Source organism: Podarcis bocagei (assembly GCF_964188305.1).
Source record: "Podarcis bocagei genome assembly, chromosome: 15".
NCBI lineage: Eukaryota > Metazoa > Chordata > Lepidosauria > Squamata > Lacertidae > Podarcis > Podarcis bocagei.
This window is the reverse complement of record NC_138141.1, coordinates 33,153,869-33,166,178: the sequence shown is the minus strand read 5'-3', so window position 1 is coordinate 33,166,178 and position 12,310 is coordinate 33,153,869.

Below are 12,310 nucleotides of genomic sequence, written 5' to 3'. Positions count from 1 at the left end.
CTCCCTGTTACCTGGGCTGGCTAGATCAACCAGGACAGTTCAGGCCATCTCTACAGGGTCTGGCAACCCTAACCACACCAGTGGGCAGCAGGGGAGATTAGATGACATACGTCATGTGACACATACTCAGTTCCATCTTCCAGTACTTTTCTGCCATGCCCCGTATTCTGCCCCTTCCCGTCAACATCTGCCACCTGAGGCACCTGCCTCACTGCCTAATGCTTGAGCCAGGCCAGCATGTGGAGCATCTCAGAACCTGCTTGCAGCCATTAGGCAAGCAATGTTATAGCCGAACCTTGAGCATGGGCAGAGTACATTTATCCCACAGGGCTGCTGCTAATGGTCATACATTTAGAGTGAGGCCAACAGGCTTTCAGGGCAGAGGGTATGCTTCCTTTGGGTGTTCTTCAGCCTCAGTGTCACTTGTTTTACAAATTATTATTATTATTATTATTATTATTATTATTATTATTATTATTATTATTTAAAAAAACAGTGAGTGATGAGCATCCTTAGCTATGGTGTTGCCAGCCAAATGCCAGAGCTGCCTCCACATTTTGTGCTCTTTATTCAGAAATGTCAAGGTAGTACACACACACACACACACACACACACACACACACACACTTGTTTTAACTGTGTTTATATCTGATTTTATTATATTGTCAATCAGTATCTGTACATGTGAGAGAATGTTCCTTAAAGTTTTTACACTGACGGTATGACTTCCAGTACATCACTGAACTGGGACTTTTCTCCATCTCTGGTGAGAACGCCCACATGATTGCTTTCTTCTGTAATAAAATTCAACAGGAGATATAAAATATTATTAAAGCACATATTAACATTACTCTCCAGTTATCCCTCCTAAATAGGTGGGCAAAAACTATGGAGATGTTTTGCCAAAAGGAACTTTTGACATGGATGCTGGTGGCTGCCAAGATCTCTATGGCACAACCATGGAAATCATTTTAAAAAATCTGAATATATCCTTATACTATAAAAATCTTGGGAATTAAGTTATCCCCCCTCCATACATTATGAGTCTCTAAGGGACAGGAAGACCCGGATAATTTCTACTCAGTATAGTGGGATTTTAATTCCTACAGTTTTGTTTCAGATTTACAGGTATGTATCTAAAGAAATATGGTTATCATTAGTTTTGATTAGGAGTTATAATTTAGTATGTTTAGGTTTTGTATGCCCTGCCTTCAGTTCGACATATTATTGAATTTCTGTTATTGTATACTTGTCTCTGCAGTTGAAAACTATATAATTTTTTTTTAAAAAAGAAAAGAACATAAGCAAAAATAATAAATAATAAAACATTTTTATTTTATTTTATTTTAGACTATTTCATTTTTGAAATTAGCTAGGTGGTTTACAACAATATATATAAAACCATACAGTAGAAACGTATAAAAAAGATGAAAATAGTCATCAGTTAACCATTATGAAAAGATGTATTCTTAATTGCCTGCATAGGCCTGGCAGAATAGAAAAGTTTTCAGCAGGTGTTTAAAAGTTAAAACAGAATAATCATAATGACAATTTTTAATTTCTGCCCTCCTCGGCTATAAAGTAAAATAAAATTGGCTTGAGTGTCCTCAACTCAGTGCAAGAGGACAGAATAGCACAGCCCCCAACCTAGGAAGCAGAATTAGCAATTCTGTGCGCACCACGAACTTAGCTAAACGATGGTTCCTAAGGTATAATTTGTTAATTTTCTGTTTATATGTACTCAGTTGATACATCTTGCACTTCCATAAACGTCCACACTGAGAGCACCTTGCAGACACTGAAAATCATATCAGCCAATTAAAACAATGCCTCTGGAAAGAACACAAAACAAAACCTAATGAGCAAAATGGCAATTAAACTCATGAAACAATTATGCCATAAAACAGTGGCGTTCGACTAGCACAATATTAAAAACCACAGGCCTGTAAACATGAAACGCCTGCTTCAATAGATGGCTTTTCTAAGGTTGTCTAAATCGGGGGGGGGGGGGACAAGACAGAAAGTTGTGCGGCGTTTCTGAGGACTCACCTTTTCCAGCCCAAGGGCCACATTACCATCTGGAGAAACCTCCTGGGGGCCACATGCCGGTGGTGGGCGGAGCCAGATGAAAATGTGGGCGGAGCAATGCATGTAAACATTACCTTTGCACAGGCAGCTAGTTTCTACATGCACTCTTATCCTTCATCTGAGCCTGCAAAATGCATAATTGGAATTTAAGGACCTGTTCCAGTTAGATCCAAACACTTAAGGAGGGGGCAAAGTGTGGGGTGTGGCTTTTGGAGGCTCCCTAGGGACCAGACTGAGAGACCTGGAAGGTTCCATTTCATACCCTGGGCCTCAGGTTCCCTCCCGCTGGCAAAAGCTTTCTTGAACTGTGGTCCACATCATCAGAGCAGAAGCAGATTTTGGTAATAAAGGTGCCTTGAGTGAGGACAAAATTTGGCACCCACCCATATTCCCTCTCCTTATTTTCAAAAAAAAATCCTTTGGTACAGCTGTGTCAGGGCAGATGTCAGGAGCAGGTCAGACTCACACGGTGTCAGCGAAGTTAGCTCTCTTTATTTAAAAAAAAATAATGCTCAGGAGGCCAGGCCTAGTAAGCAGCTCTCCCAAGTGGATCTTGCCCCGATGAGGCAGTTGGGAGGACTGAAGGTCCCTGCCTTCCCACAGCTCTCTGAGTCTCCTCCTCCCCCAGGTCCTTCCCAATCGATCTGAGATTACGACACCTTGTCTGTTTTTGCACTGTCCTCTTCTCACCCCTTCTGGTTCTAAGAGCCAGAGCCAGAAACATCTGGAGGCTCAAATAACTGTCATAGTGAGCTGCTGTCGGTTCTGTCACCTCCTTCGGGCCAGCCTGCAAAAGGCCCTGCACTACAGTGGTATCTCGGGTTACATACGCTTCAGGTTACATACGCTTCAGGTTACAGACTCTGCTAACTCAGAAATAATGCTTCAGGTTAAGAACTTTGCTTCAGGATGAGAACAGAAATCGTGCTCTGGCGGTGCGGCGGCAGCAGGAGGCCCCATTAGCTAAAGTGGTGCTTCAGGTTAAGAACAGTTTCAGGTTAAGAACGGACCTCCGGAACGAATTAAGTACTTAACCCGAGGTACCACTGTACACAGAAAATTTCTGCTGGGCAGCACAATGAGGATACAATGGAGGCAGGAAAGTATGCCTTCTTTTCTGCCTTCACTGCCACTACGTAGGCCCAATGTTGAGCCCTCACCAGTGTTCGATTGCATTCGACTGGAGTTTTCCTCCACTCGTGTCGGAGCCGTCCCCCAGTTTGTTTCCTCACCCTAAATTTTGGGCCACGCCAGTGGGCCAATAGGGCTCCACGAAGCAGGAGAGGGAGCTCAGCTGCAATCGTGTCCTGAGCCATTCAGATGTTCCAGAGGTTGGTCAGGGCTTTGACAGGAGCACCATTCATATCAGCAAGAAAATCCCCCAAAACCATCTGGAAACTTATCAGCCTCCGAAGGGAGACCATCCTAATATGCCCCCACCTCTGCAGGGGGGGGGGGAGTGCTGAAAGCCTGAATCTCCACAGAAAGTGATCTGAGCATGGCAAGGGACTGGTGTCACTATCCTCCACTTTCAGATCACCCTCTTCCTGCCCAGTTGAGGAAACAAGGTCCGGAGTGTGGTCTGCCACATGTGTTGGGCCGATGACATGTTGGGGCAGCCCCAGGGTCACCATGACAGCCCCTGAGCCAATCGCCTCAGCATGGATGTTGAAGTCTCCAGAACCAACAGTCTGGGAGTCCACAACATCGCCTCCAAAACCAGCTCTGTCAGCTCAGGGCAGGGAGACTGCTGGGCAGCAAGGCGGGTGGTAAATGAACAAAATATCTAATCTGTCCCAATTGCCCAGTGCCAGGAACGCACATTCTAGATCCCCCCTCAAACTGGAGAGAGCCTAGAGAATTTCTATAGGTTACAACAGCTGCCCTTCCCCTCCTCTCGAGTCTGCCCTGATGCTGTACTGAATACCCAGGTGGGCTCAGCTGGGTGAGACCAAGACCACTCTGCTCACCCAACCCAGGTCTCAGTGATACAATTCATATCGGCCTTCTCATCCACAATCAGATCATGGATGAGGGAGGCCTGACTCTGAGCCGACCTGGCATTCAGCCGCAGACCTGAGGGCTGGCTGGTAGGACTGCTGCGACTTCTCAGGTTGGAGGAGGGGCTGGCACATGGCACAGTCACTAACTGCCTGTGTCAAGTGCCCCTTACCCAGGCTGACCCATCCCTCACCCCATAACTCCCCCTGCCCAGAGCCACTGTGATTGGGGTCACCCCTGATCTCCCGAGCTCCTCTCTTCCCAGGCACATCCCACGTCTCCTAATCTAAAAAACAACAACACACACAAGTTAAAAATCAGTTAATAATAATCTGAAACAGACCAAACAACTAGGGCAACAGCAGTAGAAACCTCCAATAATGCCCCCCCCCAAAAACAATACCCCAACCCAAAATCAAGGAAGGCTTTTTAAAAAAATAAAACCAAGACAGTCCCAGCAAGGGAAGCCGCCCAGGGCTTGCAAAAGCCACAGGGCAAATAGGGCGGTAGGTTGGCATTCTTGCTGTGGGTCTGGATTATCCTGACCCTCTCGGTGCCGACTCAGGGTTTCTCCCCTCTTTGCTGAGTCATTCTGCGGAATCTTTTTTTCCTCTCCTCCAGACTGCAGCACTGAGCTGCTGGCTCCCGATGAAAACTAATGTGTCAGTTAATTGTTCTTTATGGCCCCGGTGCTTTCTGGCTTCATCCACACCGGATCCATCTGCAGAACAAGCGGCTTGTGAGGAGGAGGAGGGGGTTTGCAAGGAGCAGAAACAATCCCAGAGAGAAAGAGAGAGAGAGAGAGATGCAAGGGAGAAGAGATTGCAGCACCAGGGAGGGATTCCTCTCTCTCCGCCTCCCCCTTCCTGCTTCTCCCACACCCTGCTCTCAGCAAGCCAGCAGGCCGGAGATGAAATGCAGCAGGAAATCTGGGCCAAAGAGAAATGGTTAGATCAAATCTGCTCAATTCCTGCGGTGGCAGCGTGGTGCCTTGTTCTCAACAGGAAGTCCATCTCCTCTGTGTCTGAGCACAGCTAGGGGTGCATTCTGGAGCTCTGCAGCTTTCCGGTGTGGGGCGGCAACTGACCCAGCAGAGAGCAGCAGATAATGGGGGCAGGAGCAGACCAGCCCCAGCATCAGCACCTGGGACAGCATCCTGCCTGGGCCTTAAGCTTTTGCCAAAGGGTGGGCAAGACTGCCATGTACTGTACACGGTTACAGATTCTCAGCTTTTTAAAAGGATATTCTTTTCCACAACAGCATGCTGCTTATTCACAGAGCAGCAGAAGCAACTCCCATTTATGCCAGGTGTCCTTGTGGGGAAGAGTCATAGCTCAGTGACAGAGCATCTGAAGGTCCCAGGTTCAATCCTTCCTGCACAACATCTTCGGTCAGGGCTGATAATCTGATGTCAAACAGATAAGCAACTTTTTGACTTTTAGAAGACATTTAAAGGCAGCCCTGTAAAGTTTTATATATATATATATATATATATATATATATATATATATATATGCAGGTTTTGGTGTTTTCGGGTATCTTCCCGTGTAAGAGTTGGGGTGTCTAGGCGACGTTTCGACGAGGTCTCACTCGTCATCTTCAGGCTGGTGCTTTCGGCTTCTTGTTACTAGAACAGAGCAGGATCTCAGTGTTTGAGTTCCTATAAATACTGTTGAGGGGGTGTGGTGTATAGCCTCCAACGTTCTGGGCAGAGAGGAAGTTCCTAGGTTAATGTGCCTTTTCTTCTTTTGTTCATTAATTACTTGAGGGATATCTTGAGTGATTACTTGAGTGATATTCTGGGTACCACTTAGGAGGGTCATTAGGTGTGATCAAGTAATCACTCAAGATATCCCTCAAGTAATTAATGAACAAAAGAAGAAAAGGCACATTAACCTAGGAACTTCCTCTCTGCCCAGAACGTTGGAGGCTATACACCACACCCCCTCAACAGTATTTATAGGAACTCAAACACTGAGATCCTGCTCTGTTATAGTAACAAGAAGCCGAAAGCACCAGCCTGAAGATGACGAGTGAGACCTTGTCGAAACGTCGCCTAGACACCCCAACTCTTACACGGGAAGATACCCGAAAACACCAAAACCTGCATTCCTGTACCCGTGAAAATCTACGAAAGCAAATATATATATATATATATAGTCTGATATTTTATTGCATTGCTGGAAGGAGCCCAGAATAGCTGGGGCAACCCAGTCAGATGGGCAGCATATAAACAATATCATCATCATATCCCCTGCCTGAAACACTGGGAAGCTGCTGCCAGTCTGTTCATGTTGAGCCAAATGGACCAATGATTTAAGCATAAAGCTGTGTTCTCACGGTTCTGCCATTTAAGAAAGATGCAAAACGACACATCCTCTCTTGTTAAAATCAAGGCCGGCAAACTGTTTCTGGTTTCTTCTCACCAACATATCAGGCAGTAGAAGCACCTGTGAAGCATGGAATGGTCATGAACATAAGAAGCCCAGAGCATAAGAAGAGCCAGTGCTGGATGAGGCCCCCAGTCTAGCATCCTGTTCTCACAGTGGCCAACCAGATGCCTCTTCTGGAAAACCCACAAGCAGGACCCTGAGCACAAGAGTCTGCTCCCCTCCTGAGATTGCCCCAGAGTGAATGTGTTCCTCAGCAGATGGAAATGTTTCCCACCCCTGTTCATGGGCCTTGGGGCTTGTGATGTGAGATCCTTCAACTGGAGAGGGCAAGGATAAAGCATAGAACCAGGGATGGCCTAGGATGGGCATTGGCTCTGCAGGGTTTCAGACAGGGGGCATTAAGGACAGATCCTACCGGGAGATGCTATTGAGGGGTTTCAACTACTGTCACTGCAAAATGGCCATTTCTCTCTCTCTCTCTCTCTCTCCATGTCACATCCTGTCAATGCTTCCTTAGGCTGGGAAGAGCTGCTTGCCTTTGATTTACTCTGCAAGCCATGCAGACTTCCCTCAGCCGCTCCTGATTGGCTGCCGATCTCTACGAGTGCTTCTGGGGCCACTACACAATGCACCTCCACACCCCTGTCCTCAGCCATCTCTCCTTCTCTTTCACTGCAGCAAATGCAGAGAGAGAGGGAGAGACAGCTGGCTTGCATTGCAGTCCTCAATTAGTATGACTTGCAAAGCAGACTGGCGATTCCACTGCAGTCTCGGGTGTTGCAAACAAGGTTTTCCAAAGCACACACACTAGGATTGCTCTGCTGCTGCTGCTGCTGCTTGTTGCTGCTTGCTACTGCTGCCAGGATGCAGCAAGGCCCCAGCCAGCAGCCCCAGAAGATGGACATTTTACATACACAACACAGAAAAGGACGGTGGTGGGTCCCCAGTCCTGCAGAGCCTGCAATCTCTTGCAGGTGAGAGACCTGTTTTCGACTTCCAGGGTGACCCAGGGCCCCCTCCAAAGGTCTTTTGTGCAGGGATGCAGATCTCCTGCACCCCCCTCACATTTTACCCCTCCTTTTTTTGCTTTGCTTCCAAGATGTTGGATCTGCTGCAGAGCTCAGTACCTCCCAGTACCACCACCACCACCACCACCATTTCTTCTTCTTCTCTTCCTCCTCCCTTCCCTCTGCTTTTGCTGCTTTGCTCACAAAGCAATATATTGAGCTAGTGTGGCATAGTGGTTAGAGTGTCAGACTAGGACCTGGAAGAGACCAGGGTTCAAATTCCCCCCTCAGTCATTAAGCTCATAGGGTGACTGGGTCACTCAGTGCAGACAACCTTGCAAGGTTGTTCTGGGGATTAAATTAGGAGGGGGCCACCTTGAGTTCCTTGGAGAAAAAGGTGGGAGAGGATAGATAGATAGATAGATGATAGATAGATAGATAGATAGAGAGAGAGAGAGAGAGAGATAGATAATGGGGCTGCCATCTCTGCTCACCTACCCTTTCTACTCCTGGTGTCATGCAAATCCAGGATTACATGATGCAGCACAACAAATGCTCCAATGGTGGCTGTATGATAACATGTTTATGTATATCTTGGTTAGAGGATCACACTAGTGTAGGGAAATGTCTTGGACCCGAGGGGCCAGTTCTCCCCATCCTCACCCCACAGGCCAAATTTGATAGGTCGATGAGGCCACACACCTATCAGTCATTGGACATCACTGTAACACCACCCACTGTCCCGCCCACCTGTCAAAGTTAGCTGGGGGGGAGAGAAGGGGTCTGCCTCACCAGTGCATTTCCCAAGGGGAACGCATTGCTGATGCAGCACACAGCAGGATTGAACCCCCTCACCAACCTGCAGTTTCACACAGTGACTTCAGTCGGTTGACAATGGGTGTGGTTGGAAATGGCCTCATGGGCCAAATTGGACCTGGTGGCAGGCCAGAATTTGCCTGTGGGCTGGAGGTTCCTCACACCTGGTCCAGGATTCAAAGCCCCACTTAGAGCTGAAGTTCACTGGGTGTCCAGTCATGGTCATATAGGTCTGCTCTGTCCTTCTCCCTTCCATCACATGCTGTTCCATCCATTGTACCCAATGAAATCCACCAGTAAAATACACATTCTGCATGCATCTTTTAGGGAAAACATTTGTTTTTGTATGCACATTCTATGCACTGAAAATGCGTTGCTAAATGTGGAGGGGTCCATCATCCAGCTGGGAGCTTTCTGTCCTTTTGTCTGTCTTGTGAATGCCATACTGCTCTAAATCCTCTGCAGGCTTTTATTTTGACTTCCCTTAAGTGCGCTGTTTCACTCTCAGTTCAGCGATCGTCCCCTGGGGTTTGGCAGGGCTGAGTTTCTAGGGTGATGGCGGTAGGGGCGTGTCTTGAAGGTAGGTGGGCTGACAATCTCCCACCCGGTCTGTCTGGTCTCCACCTGCGATCCTGTCACCCCAGCAGCTGGCCGATTGCTGGCTGCCTCTGCACCTCCCCCTCCTCGATCATCTAATTGGGACACCGCTTTGTCACTGTTCAGTCATCTGCACAGGAGACCCAGGTGGAGACAGATGTCCAGCCTGTTCGACACTGCATTCCCGCCGTGTGCCGTGATGGTGCAGGAGGACAATTCGGAGTGCCTTTCTGACATGGGGTTGACTATTTATTTAAAGAGTTTATATACCGCTTAATTTATGTCATGTCTCAGTGGCTTACAAAGATAGGATACAAACAGCAGCCAAAACTTTTGGAATTGAACATCAGTGCTTGCTGGAATTAGGGGGGGGATCAGGAAGTTCCAGATGTCCAACAAGGAGGGGGCTGTCAGACCACGACTGGAAGGGAGTTCTGTAAAATTGGGCCAACAGTATTGTTACATGCCACCCAATCACTGAGCCAGGGCTTCCCAAACTTGGGTCTCCATCTGTTGTTGGACTACACCTCCCATCATCACTAGCTAGCAGAACCAGTGGTCAGGGGTGATGGGAACTGTAGTCCAAAAAACTCTTGGCGACCCAAGTTTGGGAAACCCTGCTCTGAGCAGTGAGGAACTCCAGGATGTGCTTACCTTGAAATGAAGGTTAGTGGAGACTGTGGTGTCTTTATGATATATGGAGGGGTTCACAGCATTAACACCTCCATAGATCTTGCTTCCCCTTTAGGTTTCCAGAGGAGCCCCTAAGTCCAGCACGAAGCAAGCATTTCTCTGTGTCTCCGGCTTCTAGCCTGCTTCCAGCCCCCCCCCCCCATTCAGGCTATTGTTCTTCTGTCTAGGATCACATGGCCACCAGGTGATTATCCAAGTGAGGAACATTAACTTGGGTCGCTTTGAAAATGGACAACTGTGTAAAGAAGCATTAAAACTGCTCGTAAAAAGTATATCCTGTGTCTCAAAATACAGGTATAAAAGGTCTGAATCTCCAGAGATCTTACAAAAACCATGGCTTATGAGCAACTGTAGTGGCATGGGGGGCATACACTTCACCAAATAATGGACCCTTATAGGACCACAATGATGTATTATGGTATTATGAAACAAGGAACTCGCCTTTCCTGCAAAGCCTTTGCGTGTAGATGTTCTTACCGCAGCCCTGGAAGACTCCACATGTCTGTTGCATAGACTTATGGCTGAATCCTGCACCTTAATTAAGGTGCCAGACCTCCAGGGTTTGAATTTCCAGGTGGGCAGGGAGGGCGCCACTACCAAGAAGGCCCTTCTTGGCAGATCTCAGCATATTCCTTTTCACCAGACAGCTGTGGCCCAATTTCCCAGATATTAGATTATTTCCAGTGTTGATTTTGATGGCAGTGCAGCCCATGCATGCCTTTCTTAAAAGTGGTGCAGGCACTTAGCAGGAGTGTGAACTCTCTTGTTCAGAAATAATCTTTCCAGTTCCTGAATATTTTGAGCTCCATCCAATTCAGTTCTTTGAAGGCTGCTTGCAGGGTGCTCCCTCCGGGGCTGAAGCACAAGGTTTATCATCGCTTGACTATAGGGCTTTTTGCAAGGGTGGGGGAGAACTTAATTTCTGGAAAGGCTTGGAGGCGTGTGAGGAGAGTTCTTATTCTCGAAGAGGTTCTGCCTTTTGTCCACCACATGCTTGTGCATGAGACTTCACATTTCTTTCTTATATTTCCACTGTGCAGGGGTAGGGGGTTTCTATGAAGCAGCATTAGTGGATCTGGAATGAGATCTCTTCCTCTTGTCCCTGTCTTCTTCTTGAAAAATGTCGTGTAGGAAAGCAGCTATTTTAATAATCATATATAAGAGGGGCACAATGGTGTCAGGCTTGCACAGGAGGACTCAACACTGCAACATTTTGTTGTTGGTTCCATATACAGCTAATTCCACCATCTAAATCATTATTTTATGTTCTTGTATATTGATCTGTAACTCTAGAAGATCCACTTGTCTTTCTCTTTCACTTGAGTCTTGTTCTGCCAGCCGATGGGTTTTTGCTTGTACTGTACTTATATACCATATCTGGGTATTTTGGGAGATAGGACATTGGCTATATTATCTGTCTCTGAATGCAAGTTGCTGGGAATCACAAGTGTGGAGAGTGCTGTTGCAATTTGGTCCTGCTTACAGGTTGGGTAAGACTAGGATCACACCCACACCATGCATTTAAACTGCATGGCTTCCCCCTAAGAATCCTGGGAACTGTAGATTGTAATGGGTGCTGGGAATTGCAGCTTTGTGAGGGGCAAACTATACTTCTGGGATCCTCTCTACAGGTGCTTTTAAATATGATTTCCATACATCGGATGTATAAAAATACATGCCAGATATGGAAAACAGGGTTTGGATTGGATGAGGCTTTGTCTTCAGAAATGGACTTTGTCCTATTACTTCTCTTTTCTTCTTTCCGCTGAAATGTCTGTATTATGATTTATCAGTGATCCCGTGTTGGGAAGATATTTGCAGAGGGTGGGTTTTCTTGGGTGGGTGGGGATATGTTGTTCTTTTTGTTCTTGTATATTTGAAAACTTAATAAATATAATTGAAATAATGATTTCCATGTGTTTTGAGTATGCGATATGGATGTGACTTAAGGCAGGAGAGATTGGTGTTTGAATGATACCCAATGAGTTACTTTGGGTGGACATTCTGTATCAGCCTAACTTGTCACAGTGGGCTATTGTGAGGACAAAACAGAGCTTCATTGGAAGCAGAGGGAAGGTTATAATGAATTTAAAATAATTAGGTTACTGTGACCAGTATTTTGTATTATAATCAATTTAATATGATTTGATTTAATTTGGATACTAACGACATGTTTAATATTTGCATCGACATGATAAATACATGAACTGCACTGATCTAAGTTATATGTTAGACACAAACACACACACACATTGTGTGTCTGTACATATATGAACACAAAACTGTATGAATGTGTAGGTATATGTATATATACCTACAAATATGTATATATACGTATAAAGACAATATAGATATTTATATACGTATAAATACAATTTTTCGTACTAATAGCGAGGCACGCGTTGCTTTATGGGAAATGGAGGCTCCCTCTCAGAGGGTTTTCCCTCAGACTCAAAGCGTGCTTTAACACCCCCGGACAGAGCAAACTACAACTCCCATGGTGCCCTTCGCGCAGGCGGTGGGATGGTCTTTGTGATGCAGTGGGGGTGTGAGCGAGGAGGGAAAGAGAACAGCGCGGCGGTTTGGCGCCTCTTTCTTTTCCTTTAGAAGGCAAAGGAAAAAAGGGCGGGCGGGAGGAGCGCGCGGCTCCAATAGGGGCTGTGGTGGGGAGAGGGAGAGGCGGGGTCTACGTGCTGCGGGAGGCTCCCTCAGAGG